Source organism: Octopus bimaculoides, chromosome 24, assembly GCF_046866305.1.
Source record: "Octopus bimaculoides isolate indiv1 chromosome 24, ASM4686630v1, whole genome shotgun sequence".
NCBI lineage: Eukaryota > Metazoa > Mollusca > Cephalopoda > Octopoda > Octopodidae > Octopus > Octopus bimaculoides.
Window position 1 is genome coordinate 18,533,414 of NC_142951.1, and position 13,937 is coordinate 18,547,350.

Here is a 13,937-nt window from a genome sequence, read left to right on the forward strand (position 1 = left end):
TGGTTGGTAAGCAAGCTACTTACCACACAGCCACTCACGTATATATATGTACACATACATACATTTATATATATATTATATATAATTGAGATTCAGTTGAATTAGGTACTTAAGTTAAGCACCAAGTCAGTGCGGTATTATCCGTACAACTCAAAGTAAGGTGAATAAAATCAAAATAAGTGGTAATGCAGTACGACCGTTTCAAGCGGCTCCATTTAATTGAACAATGCAATCATTACATCAGTTTAAATGCAGAGCTATCCTTAGCTGCAAAAATAAATGTAATTTTTAATCAGTTGGACACATTAATATAATTCTCTAATAGAGCAAGAAGAGGGAAAGAGTCCATGTTGCTACTAATGTAGCTAAGAATATACTACACTTCTAAGAACTGTATGAAGTTTGTTAGGGTCATAGATGTCTGTGTTTGTCCCCCCAACATCGCTTGACAACCGATGGTGGTGTGTTTACGTCCTCGTAACTTAGCGGTTCAGCAAAAGAGACCGATAGAATAAGTACTAGGCTTACAAAGAATAAGTCCTGAGTTCACTTTGCTCAACTAAAGGTGGCCCTCCAGCATGGCCACAGTCAAATGATTGAAACAAGTAAAAGAGTAACAGAAAATGAAGAAGAAACATGAAAAAGATGTTTGGTTCATTTTATTTGTATTACAATTAGAAAAGTAAGGCAAATTAAAAGATTAAATGATATACCTATAAGAACAAGTATAAAATAACAAAATAACCACAAAATATCAAAAACCTTATTCTACATATGTTTCAATATAACAATATATTAGAATCATCAATAGTTGTAACTTTTAAATATGTAATAAGCGGTATATTGTTAGATCTCTTCAGGAAAAATAAGTATATTTTAGTCTTGAGTTACGAAATGACTTATTTGAGGACTATGTTTAGGAATTTTCAAATGTAAACAAACTACTTTGAAAGACGTCGAGTTCATGTGATTAGAAATTTATTGTTTAAAATTCAGCTGGTATTGAACGTTAAAATGCTACTAAAGCATCAAATTTATTTTTGGGGTTATTTTGTTGATGCGGTTCCTATTATACTTGTTCCCATTCCTTATAAACTTGCTCTTATAGGTATATCATTTAATCTTTTAATTTGCATTACTTTTCCAATTGTAATGCAAATTAAATGAACCAAGTCTCTTTTTAGTTTTTCTTCTCCATTTTCTTTTATTGCCTTTTTAATATTATGATACTGTTTATACATATATATTAAGGAACTTCCTATCAATAAATTTGACTAAACCCAGTTGGCATCAGGATTGTTCTTAACAATCCCTTACGTTGTCCTGTGAATAATATACTTGCATGTATGTGTGTATGTACATGTATATACATGTGACTGTATGTATAGGTTGCCAATACTGACATATGTGTGCACACGTGTGTGTGTGTGTGTGTGTGTGTGTGTGTGTGCACGTGTATGGGCACATGTGAGTATATGTGTCTATGTATATATGGATATATATACAGATATGTGAATAGTTTTATGTGTGCTATAACCTATATATATAAAGATGAGAATATGTGCGTGTGTGTGTGTGTGTCTGTGTGAATCCCTAAAACTTGAGAACTACACAACCAATTTCATTCAAATTTTATACATGACTTATTAAGGGTCCATATAGTGTTCTGCTTAGTGTGAGCCCAGGGCAATATCATATCTCCACTATTTCAGTATTATGTGTCAAAAGCGAAACAATAACATCTCTCTATTATAATGTCAGATATTTTCACTTTAATACTTTCACTTTAATACGGAAATTATTAAAGTGAAACTATTATCTCACATATATACAGGCATACCTATATACATACATATATATATAGATATATATGTAATATATATATATGTATACATCTGGACAAATGTATATATATATATATATATATATATATATATATATATATATATATATATATATGTATATATACATGTATATATATATATATATATATATATATATATATATATATATATATATATATATATATATATATATATATATATATATATATATACATGTATATATATACATGTATATGTATACATGTATATGTATACATCTATATGTGTAGATGTATATATAGAGAGATGTACATGTAATATGTATGCATATATATACACATATATACATGCATACATAGATACACACACACATACACACACACATGCATAGATGCAGGTGTGGCTGTGTGGTAAGAAACTGGGTTCCAAAGCACATGGAACAAACCCAGTGAACACACATATATTTCCTATTTCAAAGAAATTCGAACAATATATATAAGACCCAAGTTAAAAAGATTGTCAACAATTCAACTTCTGTGGTTGACGTAAAGACACCCACCACCAATAGGGGCCTTAACTCAAACATTTTAGAGCTCCATGACCTCCATTTTTCAGGAGCAAAATCCTTTTAACAAGTTCCATGAGACTGGAATTTTGGATTCTACGCATAAAGATCAGTAGCATGGGATACATGTGTCATGATTAGAATTTTTTTCAGGCTGTGTAAAGAAGGAAAGAACTCACATCTGCAATTTTGATGAAATTCAAAACATAGGTATTCCAGTTCATTAGAGAAAATATAACAGAAAAGTCTAATTCTTCAATTGCATGTAACACGAGCAACGCCGGGGTTCTCTGCTAGTCTATATATATATTTGTACACACACGTATGTTGATCTGAATGCATATATTTCTGTACTTATATATATGAGTTTATATGCATATATATTTGTATATATGCGTATGTATGTGAGCATATATTTGCGAATGTATGTATATGTATATATATATGTATACTCGGGTATGTGTGCGTATGTGTATATATATATGTATATATATATATATATATATACATATATGATAATATTTGACCAAACACACTTAACAGTATTATAAATGTCTGACCTTACTATTATTTAATTACTTTATTTTTGATCACCTTGGTAACTAAACTTATGTAGATTATTTATTATTCAATTGCCTTTATGTGTTTTGTTTCGATAACCGATTTTGTGCCTAGTTATAATTATATAAATATGTAAACATAAATATAATTTTAAACACATTCATACGAAAAAAATCTCACATAATTCTCTGTCATCTCACATCATACTAGCTTAACATTGATAATGAAACACAAAGTCGTTATTATGAAATAAGAATCTAAATAAACCGTTAGACCAGTTTAACTTCCCCAGAAACGGTGTCTGGTTTGAAAATATATATAAAATTCAACTAACCATTCGAATTTAACTCACTCATCTAAAGGGATCTCTATCACTTTCTCCTTAGGGGTGAAGAATGAAATGATTAATTGTGTAAACATATTTACGTGTGTGTATGTATGCGTATATTTGTATGTTATATGTGTTTTTGTGTATGCATATATATATATATATATATATATATATATATATATACATATGTATATATATAATTCGTTTTTGGATTTTGTTTGCAAGATTCTTTATGTGAGTTCGTGTGTTGAAGCATATTCTGTTGTGTCTGGGGAGAGTCATTCTCTTTTGGTGCCTTATAATTTAACACACTCATCGGTAAAATTTCCACTTATTTCTTTTTTTATTTTTTAAAAATTTTCGTTGCGTCTTGCAGCCTTTTCAATAATTTTGTGAGTCAAAACTATTGAAAAGGTTGCAAGATGCAACGAAAATTTTAGAAAAATAAAAAAGAAATGAGTGGAAATTTTACCAATAAGTGTGTTAAAGAATAAGGTAAGGCACTAAAAGACAATGACTCTTCCAGACACAACAGAATATATATATATATATATATATATATATATATATATATATATATATATATATATATATATATATATATATATATATATATAATACAAAATGGGACAAGATCGGGGCATTCTGAGTATGTGTAAACATATACGTGTATATATATATATATATATATATATATATATATATATATATATACCTATGCATACAAGTGTGTGGTGTTTATGTATATACAGATACATTTTTTATGTGTATTTTCATGTATACGGATGTGCATATATATATACAGATATATATATATATATATATATATATATATATATATATATATACACATACATACTGAATTAACAGATGAATGAATATTCGTGCGTTAACATGCATGTGTGTATTTATATAGAGATAAGTTTTGTCAACCTTATAGAAAACCTACAAATGTAATTTATTTCCTACATCATTCATATTGTAATTTATTTATATTGTATCCTTACGGACCAATATCTTGTTATCAAATTTAATAATAGATTTTCTGGCGGCCAACACGACATTAATCTCATTCCTGGTGAGACATGCTTTCTTGTGAGCTAGCCAGAGTGCCTTGTTAAGTACAATTGGGTTGATAGAGGAATAGAAACTAGAAATGTCAAACTGGATAAACTTAGTGCACTTCTTGTTATTAATAGAACTAAACCAGTCGACGACTTGGAACGAATTAGACCATAAATTAGGCTTTAATTTCTGAACTAAAATAGGAGTATATTTGTCTAGAATATTTTTATTAAGTACACCGATATCAGAGCTAAAAGGACAAATAAGTCGTAAGGATGGGTTATTAAAAAAATTTTGTTTTTGATCTTTTAAAATAAAACGAGGTTGCTTTGCTTACGATCAAGTGTTTTTTTTTATATAGGTAGTTCTTCATCTCAGTTGTCCACAAGAATATCTAATCATTACTCTACATTTAAGCATATCATTAAACGTAACAGTACAGGGCTTAGTAACTTAATCTGGTATCTAAAAGATCATAATAAACAATTTAATTTGGAGTGGAATATTCTCTCTATTTCTTTACCGTTTGATAAAAGTAAACATTTCTGCTCGCTTTGTAATAACAAAATTTTTATATCCTATTCCCAAAGAATCCTCTTGTAAACACGTTTATAGAAGGCATTTATCGTTGCAAACATTGGCAGAAACATACCTTTAGTTCCTATAAGTGATTTCTACCATTCTATATAATTTTACCTTTGATTGTGTTCTTACATTTCACTTCCACTAAATATATCTAATTCCACGCCTTTAACCTTTATTCTAATTTACTCATCGCTCTATATTTTTCTACTATTAGTTTTTTCTGCTAATTTCTTTCCTTCTCCTCCTTCTCTTTCTATATGCTACCTTTGACGTTATATCTAGTAACGGTTTTTAAAAAAATACTTAATAGCGTTCCCTTAATCATTATACCAACGTTATCTTCGAAACATATGTCTGAAGTACAAGAATTTGAATAGCACCTGCGTTTGACTCCATTTATTTATTTATCTATATTATACAAAACATTTCACCTTAACCCGGAGTTTCAATCTTTATAAATAGGTTGTTACATCCTTATTACTTGTGTGAATTTTTGCTACCCTTGTAACTGTTTATTTATATTTTCCGTGTTATTTGTAAACACTGAAAAAACACACATACATTTATATATATGTATATATTTATACATACATACATACATACATATATGTATATATATATATATATATATATATATATATATATATATATATATATATATATATACATATATATATATATATATGGGAGAATATACAAATAATAACAACAGACGAGGACAGGTGGTGTAAATAACAAAAGTATATATTAGTATGACGCTCGGGAATACGGAAAGTCTTTGACGTTTCGAGCTACGCTCTTCAACAGAAAGAATACGGAGACAAGGAGAAAAACACGGAGAAAAAAAATTGAATAGTGTTCAGTCAACGGTCAATCATATATATATATATATATAAGGTTAACTGAGTTAGAGGTTAAAATATCTGTCTAAGGGATAGAAGTATCCATTAAACTACCGGTATATTACCTATGTTTAACCATGGCCAAATATCTGAAAGCATATTAAGCTCATAAATAATATAGGATGGATAAATAATAAAAAATAAAAAAGTGAAAAATAATAATGGGATACGCCAATAGGTTTTAGTCGGAGAAGGGGTGAAGATACAATAAGGTTTTAGATTAATCATAATAACGACAAGGTTAAACATGAACTTATCAAGAATCAAAATTTAAAGAAGGCAGAAAATGGAGAAATATCAATGAACAACAATTGACTTACATCATTATTAATTCAAAACAAATAGATTGTATCCCATCTAACAGCTGTTTCTGCTTCCAATGTTGTATGGTATGGCCATTGATATGCTAACAATATTAATCATATTTGGAAATAAAACCTATCTGAAACATGGAGCTTCATCAGAGTGAAGAATAAATAAAGAACATAAGGAAAAAGGGAAAGTTGAATATGGTTATGATCATAGCATTTTGCTTGCGTGTCTCTTTGGTATGTTAAGTAAATGGCTAAACCAAAAATAGCAACTGGTGGCGATAGGATGGATGAATAATGAAAAAAAAAAAAAAAAAAAAAAGTGAAAAATAATAATGGGATACGCCAATACGTTTTAGTCGGAGAAGGGGTGAATATACTATAAGGTTTTAGATTAATCATAATAATTCATAATAATTATGTTTGTAGCACTAATTAATAGTATTAATCATAATAAAGTCCTAATCGTTTGAGTGTAATTTTTTTTATTTATTTACTAGTAGGTTGTTAAGTCCTTCCACCTGTTGTCCGAAGTGAGATAGGCCAGGGTCCAACGTTCGAAGTATTTTGGTCAGTTGAAATTTAAGAACAAAAACCAGCTATTGAGACCGTTATACGAGGTAACATGAATAAATAAATGAATGGGAAAATGGTGTATGTTGTAAGGAGCCCTAAAACGCTTAGGATAGTAAATACTAGTTTGAAAAAAAAAAAATTATGGGAATAAATATTAAGAGAGGAACTTATTCGAGCATTTAGGAAGTAATGCGTTTGGGTTTCAAAATGATCCAAAAGTTATTAATAGGAATGTAAAAGCAGTGAAATGAATTTATTTCGTAGGAAAATTAGGGAAATATGATTTATATATATATATATATATATATATATAATAATAATAATAATAATAATAATAATAATAATAATAATAATAATAATAATAATAATAATAATATACACACACATTTTTAATACATAAATACGAATGTCTATGTATAAATATCAGTGTACCCAGACACGGAGTGTTGCCTGAATCTCATTAGTGAAGAAAAGAGATGTGTATGGAAAGCAGTTTTCAGCTCTGGCACGATCTGACCAGCGAAGCAGTAAGGCGCTTATTATACTATTCTGTTACTATTGCCGCTTGACAACTGCATCATCCGGGCAATAGGCATGACATCTGCGATACAAATGGAACACATAGTCACATTATTCTATGCATAGAAAGTGTTCAACCGGTCTTTAAAAAAACACCAGTTTAATACATATATTTTCTTGCTACATGGGTAGCTGAAGAAGTAGAATGTTCTCTATGTGGCTCGTGTGTTCTCGTCTACGTTTGTGTGCAATGTCCTGTACCCAGATATGCACCTATACATACAGGTGGATGTCGGTATGCACATACCTGTACGTATATATGCATATACTCATTTACTTTTGTTTTTACATGATTGAACGCAGCGTCTCACAAAAATTGTAAGTAGTTCGTAAACTTATCCTCCGACGCTACTCTATCTCTTTCTCTTTCTCTTTCCTTTCTCCCCCCCCCCCTCGTTCTTCCTCTGTACTACTACGTATCTCGCCTTACCCCTCTTGTTCTTCCTCTGTTACTACTACGTATCTCCTTTTCCCCCTCGTATTTCCTCTCTTTCTCTTTTCCTCTCGTTGCTCACCATTCTTCTACTTCCTCCCTCTCTTTCTCCCTCTACCACTCTCTCTCTCTTCCCTTTACACCGGCATGGTCACATGCTTCCGGTCAATAATCCTTTCCTTCCTTGGCTTTCGCCAAGTAACACACGCTACCACTGTCTCTCTCGGTTCCGTGCCTCATCGCGTTCATACACACATAATTTTTCTCGTCTGGCCGTAAAGCCTTCTGTTTGTTTTCCTGTCTTGTTTTTCGTCCGCCACTACATTCCTCCATGGCTAGATTTAATTTGCGTATACAGATTTAATCTGCGATCCATGGGACGAGCCGTTTTAACGTTGCGTCCTGCCCGAAGCTCGTCGAAACGCCGGTGTTAAAACGTGGGTAGCTGAAGAAGTAGAATGTTCTCTATGTGGCTCGTGTGTTCTCGTCTACGTTTGTGTGCAATGTCCTGTACCCAGATATGCACCTATACATACAGGTGGATGTCGGTATGCACATACCTGTACGTATATATGCATATACTCATTTACTTTTGTTTTTACATGATTGAACGCAGCGTCTCACAAAAATTGTAAGTAGTTCGTAAACTTATCCTCCGACGCTACTCTATCTCTTTCTCTTTCTCTTTCCTTTCTCCCCCCCCCCTCGTTCTTCCTCTGTACTACTACGTATCTCGCCTTACCCCTCTTGTTCTTCCTCTGTTACTACTACGTATCTCCTTTTCCCCCTCGTATTTCCTCTCTTTCTCTTTTCCTCTCGTTGCTCACCATTCTTCTACTTCCTCCCTCTCTTTCTCCCTCTACCACTCTCTCTCTCTTCCCTTTACACCGGCATGGTCACATGCTTCCGGTCAATAATCCTTTCCTTCCTTGGCTTTCGCCAAGTAACACACGCTACCACTGTCTCTCTCGGTTCCGTGCCTCATCGCGTTCATACACACATAATTTTTCTCGTCTGGCCGTAAAGCCTTCTGTTTGTTTTCCTGTCTTGTTTTTCGTCCGCCACTACATTCCTCCATGGCTAGATTTAATTTGCGTATACAGATTTAATCTGCGATCCATGGGACGAGCCGTTTTAACGTTGCGTCCTGCCCGAAGCTCGTCGAAACGCCGGTGTTAAAACGTGGGTAGCTGAAGAAGTAGAATGTTCTCTATGTGGCTCGTGTGTTCTCGTCTACGTTTGTGTGCAATGTCCTGTACCCAGATATGCACCTATACATACAGGTGGATGTCGGTATGCACATACCTGTACGTATATATGCATATACTCATTTACTTTTGTTTTTACATGATTGAACGCAGCGTCTCACAAAAATTGTAAGTAGTTCGTAAACTTATCCTCCGACGCTACTCTATCTCTTTCTCTTTCTCTTTCCTTTCTCCCCCCCCCCCTCGTTCTTCCTCTGTACTACTACGTATCTCGCCTTACCCCTCTTGTTCTTCCTCTGTTACTACTACGTATCTCCTTTTCCCCCTCGTATTTCCTCTCTTTCTCTTTTCCTCTCGTTGCTCACCATTCTTCTACTTCCTCCCTCTCTTTCTCCCTCTACCACTCTCTCTCTCTTCCCTTTACACCGGCATGGTCACATGCTTCCGGTCAATAATCCTTTCCTTCCTTGGCTTTCGCCAAGTAACACACGCTACCACTGTCTCTCTCGGTTCCGTGCCTCATCGCGTTCATACACACATAATTTTTCTCGTCTGGCCGTAAAGCCTTCTGTTTGTTTTCCTGTCTTGTTTTTCGTCCGCCACTACATTCCTCCATGGCTAGATTTAATTTGCGTATACAGATTTAATCTGCGATCCATGGGACGAGCCGTTTTAACGTTGCGTCCTGCCCGAAGCTCGTCGAAACGCCGGTGTTAAAACGTGGGTAGCTGAAGAAGTAGAATGTTCTCTATGTGGCTCGTGTGTTCTCGTCTACGTTTGTGTGCAATGTCCTGTACCCAGATATGCACCTATACATACAGGTGGATGTCGGTATGCACATACCTGTACGTATATATGCATATACTCATTTACTTTTGTTTATATATATATATATATATATATATATATATATATATATATATATATATATATATATATATGTATGTGTGTGTGTGTGTGTGTGTGTGTGTGTGTGTGTGTGTGTGTGTGTGTGTGTGTGTGTGTGTGTGTGTATTTTGTAAATATGGAAGCAGAAAGAGTGTGTGAGACAGAGACAGACAAAAAAGAAAGGTGTAAATTGCTGAGAGGCGTTTCAAGTCCTGGTGTTTGCTGTATCATTATTTCTGCCAAACTCATCGCTCTTCCACAGTAGATCGATTATTGATCTGGTTTCGAAAAAAAAAAAAAAAATCCGAGAAGAAAAAACAAAAACATCATGACATACCACATCACCAAAACTATAAAACATCGTTCTCCTGCCCTGCAAGTAGATTCGTAAGAAGAACAAATTCGTGTGATTGCTACTACTACTACTACTACTACTACTACTACTACTACTAATAATAATAATAATAATAATAATAATAACAACAACAACAACTACAATAATAACAATAATAACAACAACAACAACAACAATAACAACAACAACAACAACAATAACAACAACAACAATAACAATAATAATAATAATAATAATAATAATAATAATAATAATAAGAAGAAGAAGAAGAAGAAGAAGAAGAAGAAGAAAGAGTAGAAAACGAAAACGAATACTTACATAATAGTTTTTTGCCTGAGTCTTGGGTGCAAATTAAATAAATTAAAGCAACGGAAAGACAATTATAACAATATAATTATAACAATACAATTATAACAATATAATAATAATAATAATAATAATAATGATAATGAGATATAACTATCTAGGAGTATTAGAATCTGACAGAGTACAAACTACAGAAATGAAAACGAACATTGAGAAGGGGTACATCGGAAGGGTGAGGAAGCTGATGAAGTCAAACCTAAAGGGTCCGAATCTAGTGAAGGCTGTAAATACTTGGGCAATATCATTACTTACACACACACACACACACACACACACACACACACACACACACACACACACACATTTTGTTACTGTTGCTGTTTAGAGACTGGATCATCCGGGCAAAAGGCATGACATCTGCAATACACATGGAACGCACACTCAAATTATTCTATACATAGAAAGTGCTCAACCGGTCTAAAAAAAACCAGCCGTTTAATACATATATTTTCCCGATACACGTATATATATATATATATATATATATATATATATATATACATATACAGTTGCGTAGCCTTGCTCATTCAGTTTTTGTTCAATCAACAAAAGCTGTTACACATACGTATAGACATACTTGAATACATACGTATATACATAAATACATACGTACATAAATACACACACACATACATACATATATATATATATATATATATATATATATATATATATATATATATATATATGTATGTATGTATGTATATAAATATGTGTATGTATGTGTAGTAGCCTTTGTACATTGGACAAAAACTGAATAGCAACGGTAGACAGAAGAACTAGGACGGAATTCAGTATGAATGGAGGACTCCACACAAGGGCAGGAGTAGTAAGATTATACCTACCTAGAAAGGAAGGTGGAATAGGATTAATATCAGTAGATGACTGCATGGTGTTAGCTAGAGTTGATATAGACTTCTATGTACTTAATAGTGAAGAAAGTTTATTAAAAGCTAGTAGAGTCACAGCAAGACATAGGGAAACCAAAACACCAAGCGAACTTAAAAATCAGAAAAAAGAACAGAAATTATCTGATTGGCAGGGGAAGACATTGCATGGTAGATTCCCAAAGATAGCTGCAGCAAATAGTAGTAGTGAGACAAGGTTATGGTTGCAGAAAAGAAAGCTGAAAAGGGAGACAGAAAGTTTGTTAGTAGCCGCACTGGATCAAGCATTAAGGATTAATTGGATAAAGCCAAGATGCACAAAAATGAGGTAGATCGCAATGTAGATTATGCAACTCAAAAGAAGAAAGCGTTACTCATATAGTAAGCGAATGTAGCACGTTAGCACAGAAAGAATACAAGAAAAGACATGACAATCTAGGGAGAGCAATCCACTGGGAGCTATGTAGAAAGCTAGGATTTGAACATACTGATAAATGGTGTGAACATTAACCTAGAAAGCACTAGAAAGTAAGAAATGTAATATGTTGTGGGACTTTAACATTCAGACTGATAGAGTAATAGAAGCTAGATGGCCTGATACAAACAATAGAAAGTGCCAGATAATTGACTTTACCGTGGGAACGTGATGATAAAATAAATATGAGAAGTATAGAAAAAGTAGCAAAGTACCAAGACCTAGTTATTTAATTAAAGAGACTATGGAGATATAGGTAAATTGGGAACTAACCCTAAAAATCTGAACAGATGGATAGAGAAAATAGGCATAAATCCCAGCTTAGTATAGCTGCAGAGAACAGTGTTATTAGGGACAGCTAGGATATTTAGGGGGGTTCTTGGTATCCAAGGATACTTGCTGTATAGGATTATTTTCTTTTCCAACAGTGTAATTTGTTAAGTGTATAATAATAATAATAATAATAATAATAATAATAATGATAATAATAATAATAATAATAATAATAATAATAATAATAATAATAATGATATTAATTGTTTTCAATATAATTACTAAGGGTTTCACTATTAAGTTTTTTTTAAATATTATTATTGTTATAATAACAATAATGATAATAATAGCGGTCACCCATCTAAATACTCACGAGGCTCGACGTTGCTTAACTTACAATCATTGAATTTAAGCAACATCGAATCTAGTGAGTACTTAGATGTGTCACCGCTTGGGAAACCTAGGTGCTGTAAGCATCTCTCAAGCTTACAGCCATATCACGTTGAATGTACAGATTCTCGTCCGATCACCGAAGTTAAGGAACGTCTGCCCTAGTGAGTACTTAGATGGGTGACCGCTTGGGAAACCTAGTGCTGTAAGCATCTCACAATCCCTAAAGATTTGAACATTTGAACAGATGGATAGAGGAAATAGGCATAAAACTCTATTTAGTACAGCTCCAGAAAACAGTGTTATTAGGGACAGCTAGGATACTTAGGTGGGTTCTTGGCATCTAAGGTTACTTGTAGCCTGATGTTAGGAATTTTTCATTTCCAGCAGTCTAATCTGTTGCGTGTATATGAATAATAACTACTACTATTACTACTACTACTACTACTACTACTACTACTACTACTACTACTACTATCTTCGTAAGTACTCCCCCTTTTACTTTTTCTTCTTTTATTTTTATCCTCATCATCATCATCGTCATTACGATTATTTATTTCTTATTTCTCTATTTACTTTATCTATTTATCTATGTGTTTCTTCAACCGAAAATTCGTAGCGCTTTCAAAAGAGTCTTCATCAAAAATTGACAGAATTGAGAATGGAAGTGAAAGAAACAAAAAAAAAACAACAAAAAAAAAAACGATAAACGAAAGATAGATAGCAGTAGCAAGAACAGCAACAACATTAAAAATTAGATTGCACACGTACGCGTGCGCGCACACACACGCACACATACACACACATACACACACATATACACACATATACACACGCACACACTCATCCACACACATAAGTATGCATATAGATATATATATACATGTATACGTAAATGTATAAATAATATAAGTATCATGCACACATATATGTGTATATATGTATATATATATATGTATATATATGTATGTGTATATATATGTATATATATGTATATATATGTGTGTATATATATATATATATATATATATATATATATATATATATATATATATATATATATATATATATATATATATATATATATATATACACATCTATATATGTGCATTTCTCTCTCTCTCACACACACACTCTCCCTCTCTGTCTTTATACATTTATGTATATACATATATGACACAAAGACCTGAAATTGGGAACTATTGTGAATGACAATTACACAAAATTGGATGATGTATATATGAGGGGGCGCTTATATATATATATGTATGCATACATATATATTGCTTGCTAATTTAAGGTTTTGTCTTTTTTTCCTGCGGGGTGAAAAACAAATCGAAATACAAACACACACATACATACAT

The 13,937-nt window shown here is 32.5% G+C and overlaps 1 pseudogene; it reads left to right on the forward strand.

Annotated features, from left to right (window-relative positions):
- The first annotated feature begins 12,667 nt into the window (after positions 1-12,667).
- Positions 12,668-12,785, forward strand: LOC128250853 (5S ribosomal RNA; annotated as a pseudogene).
- Positions 12,786-13,937: the final 1,152 nt, after the last annotated feature.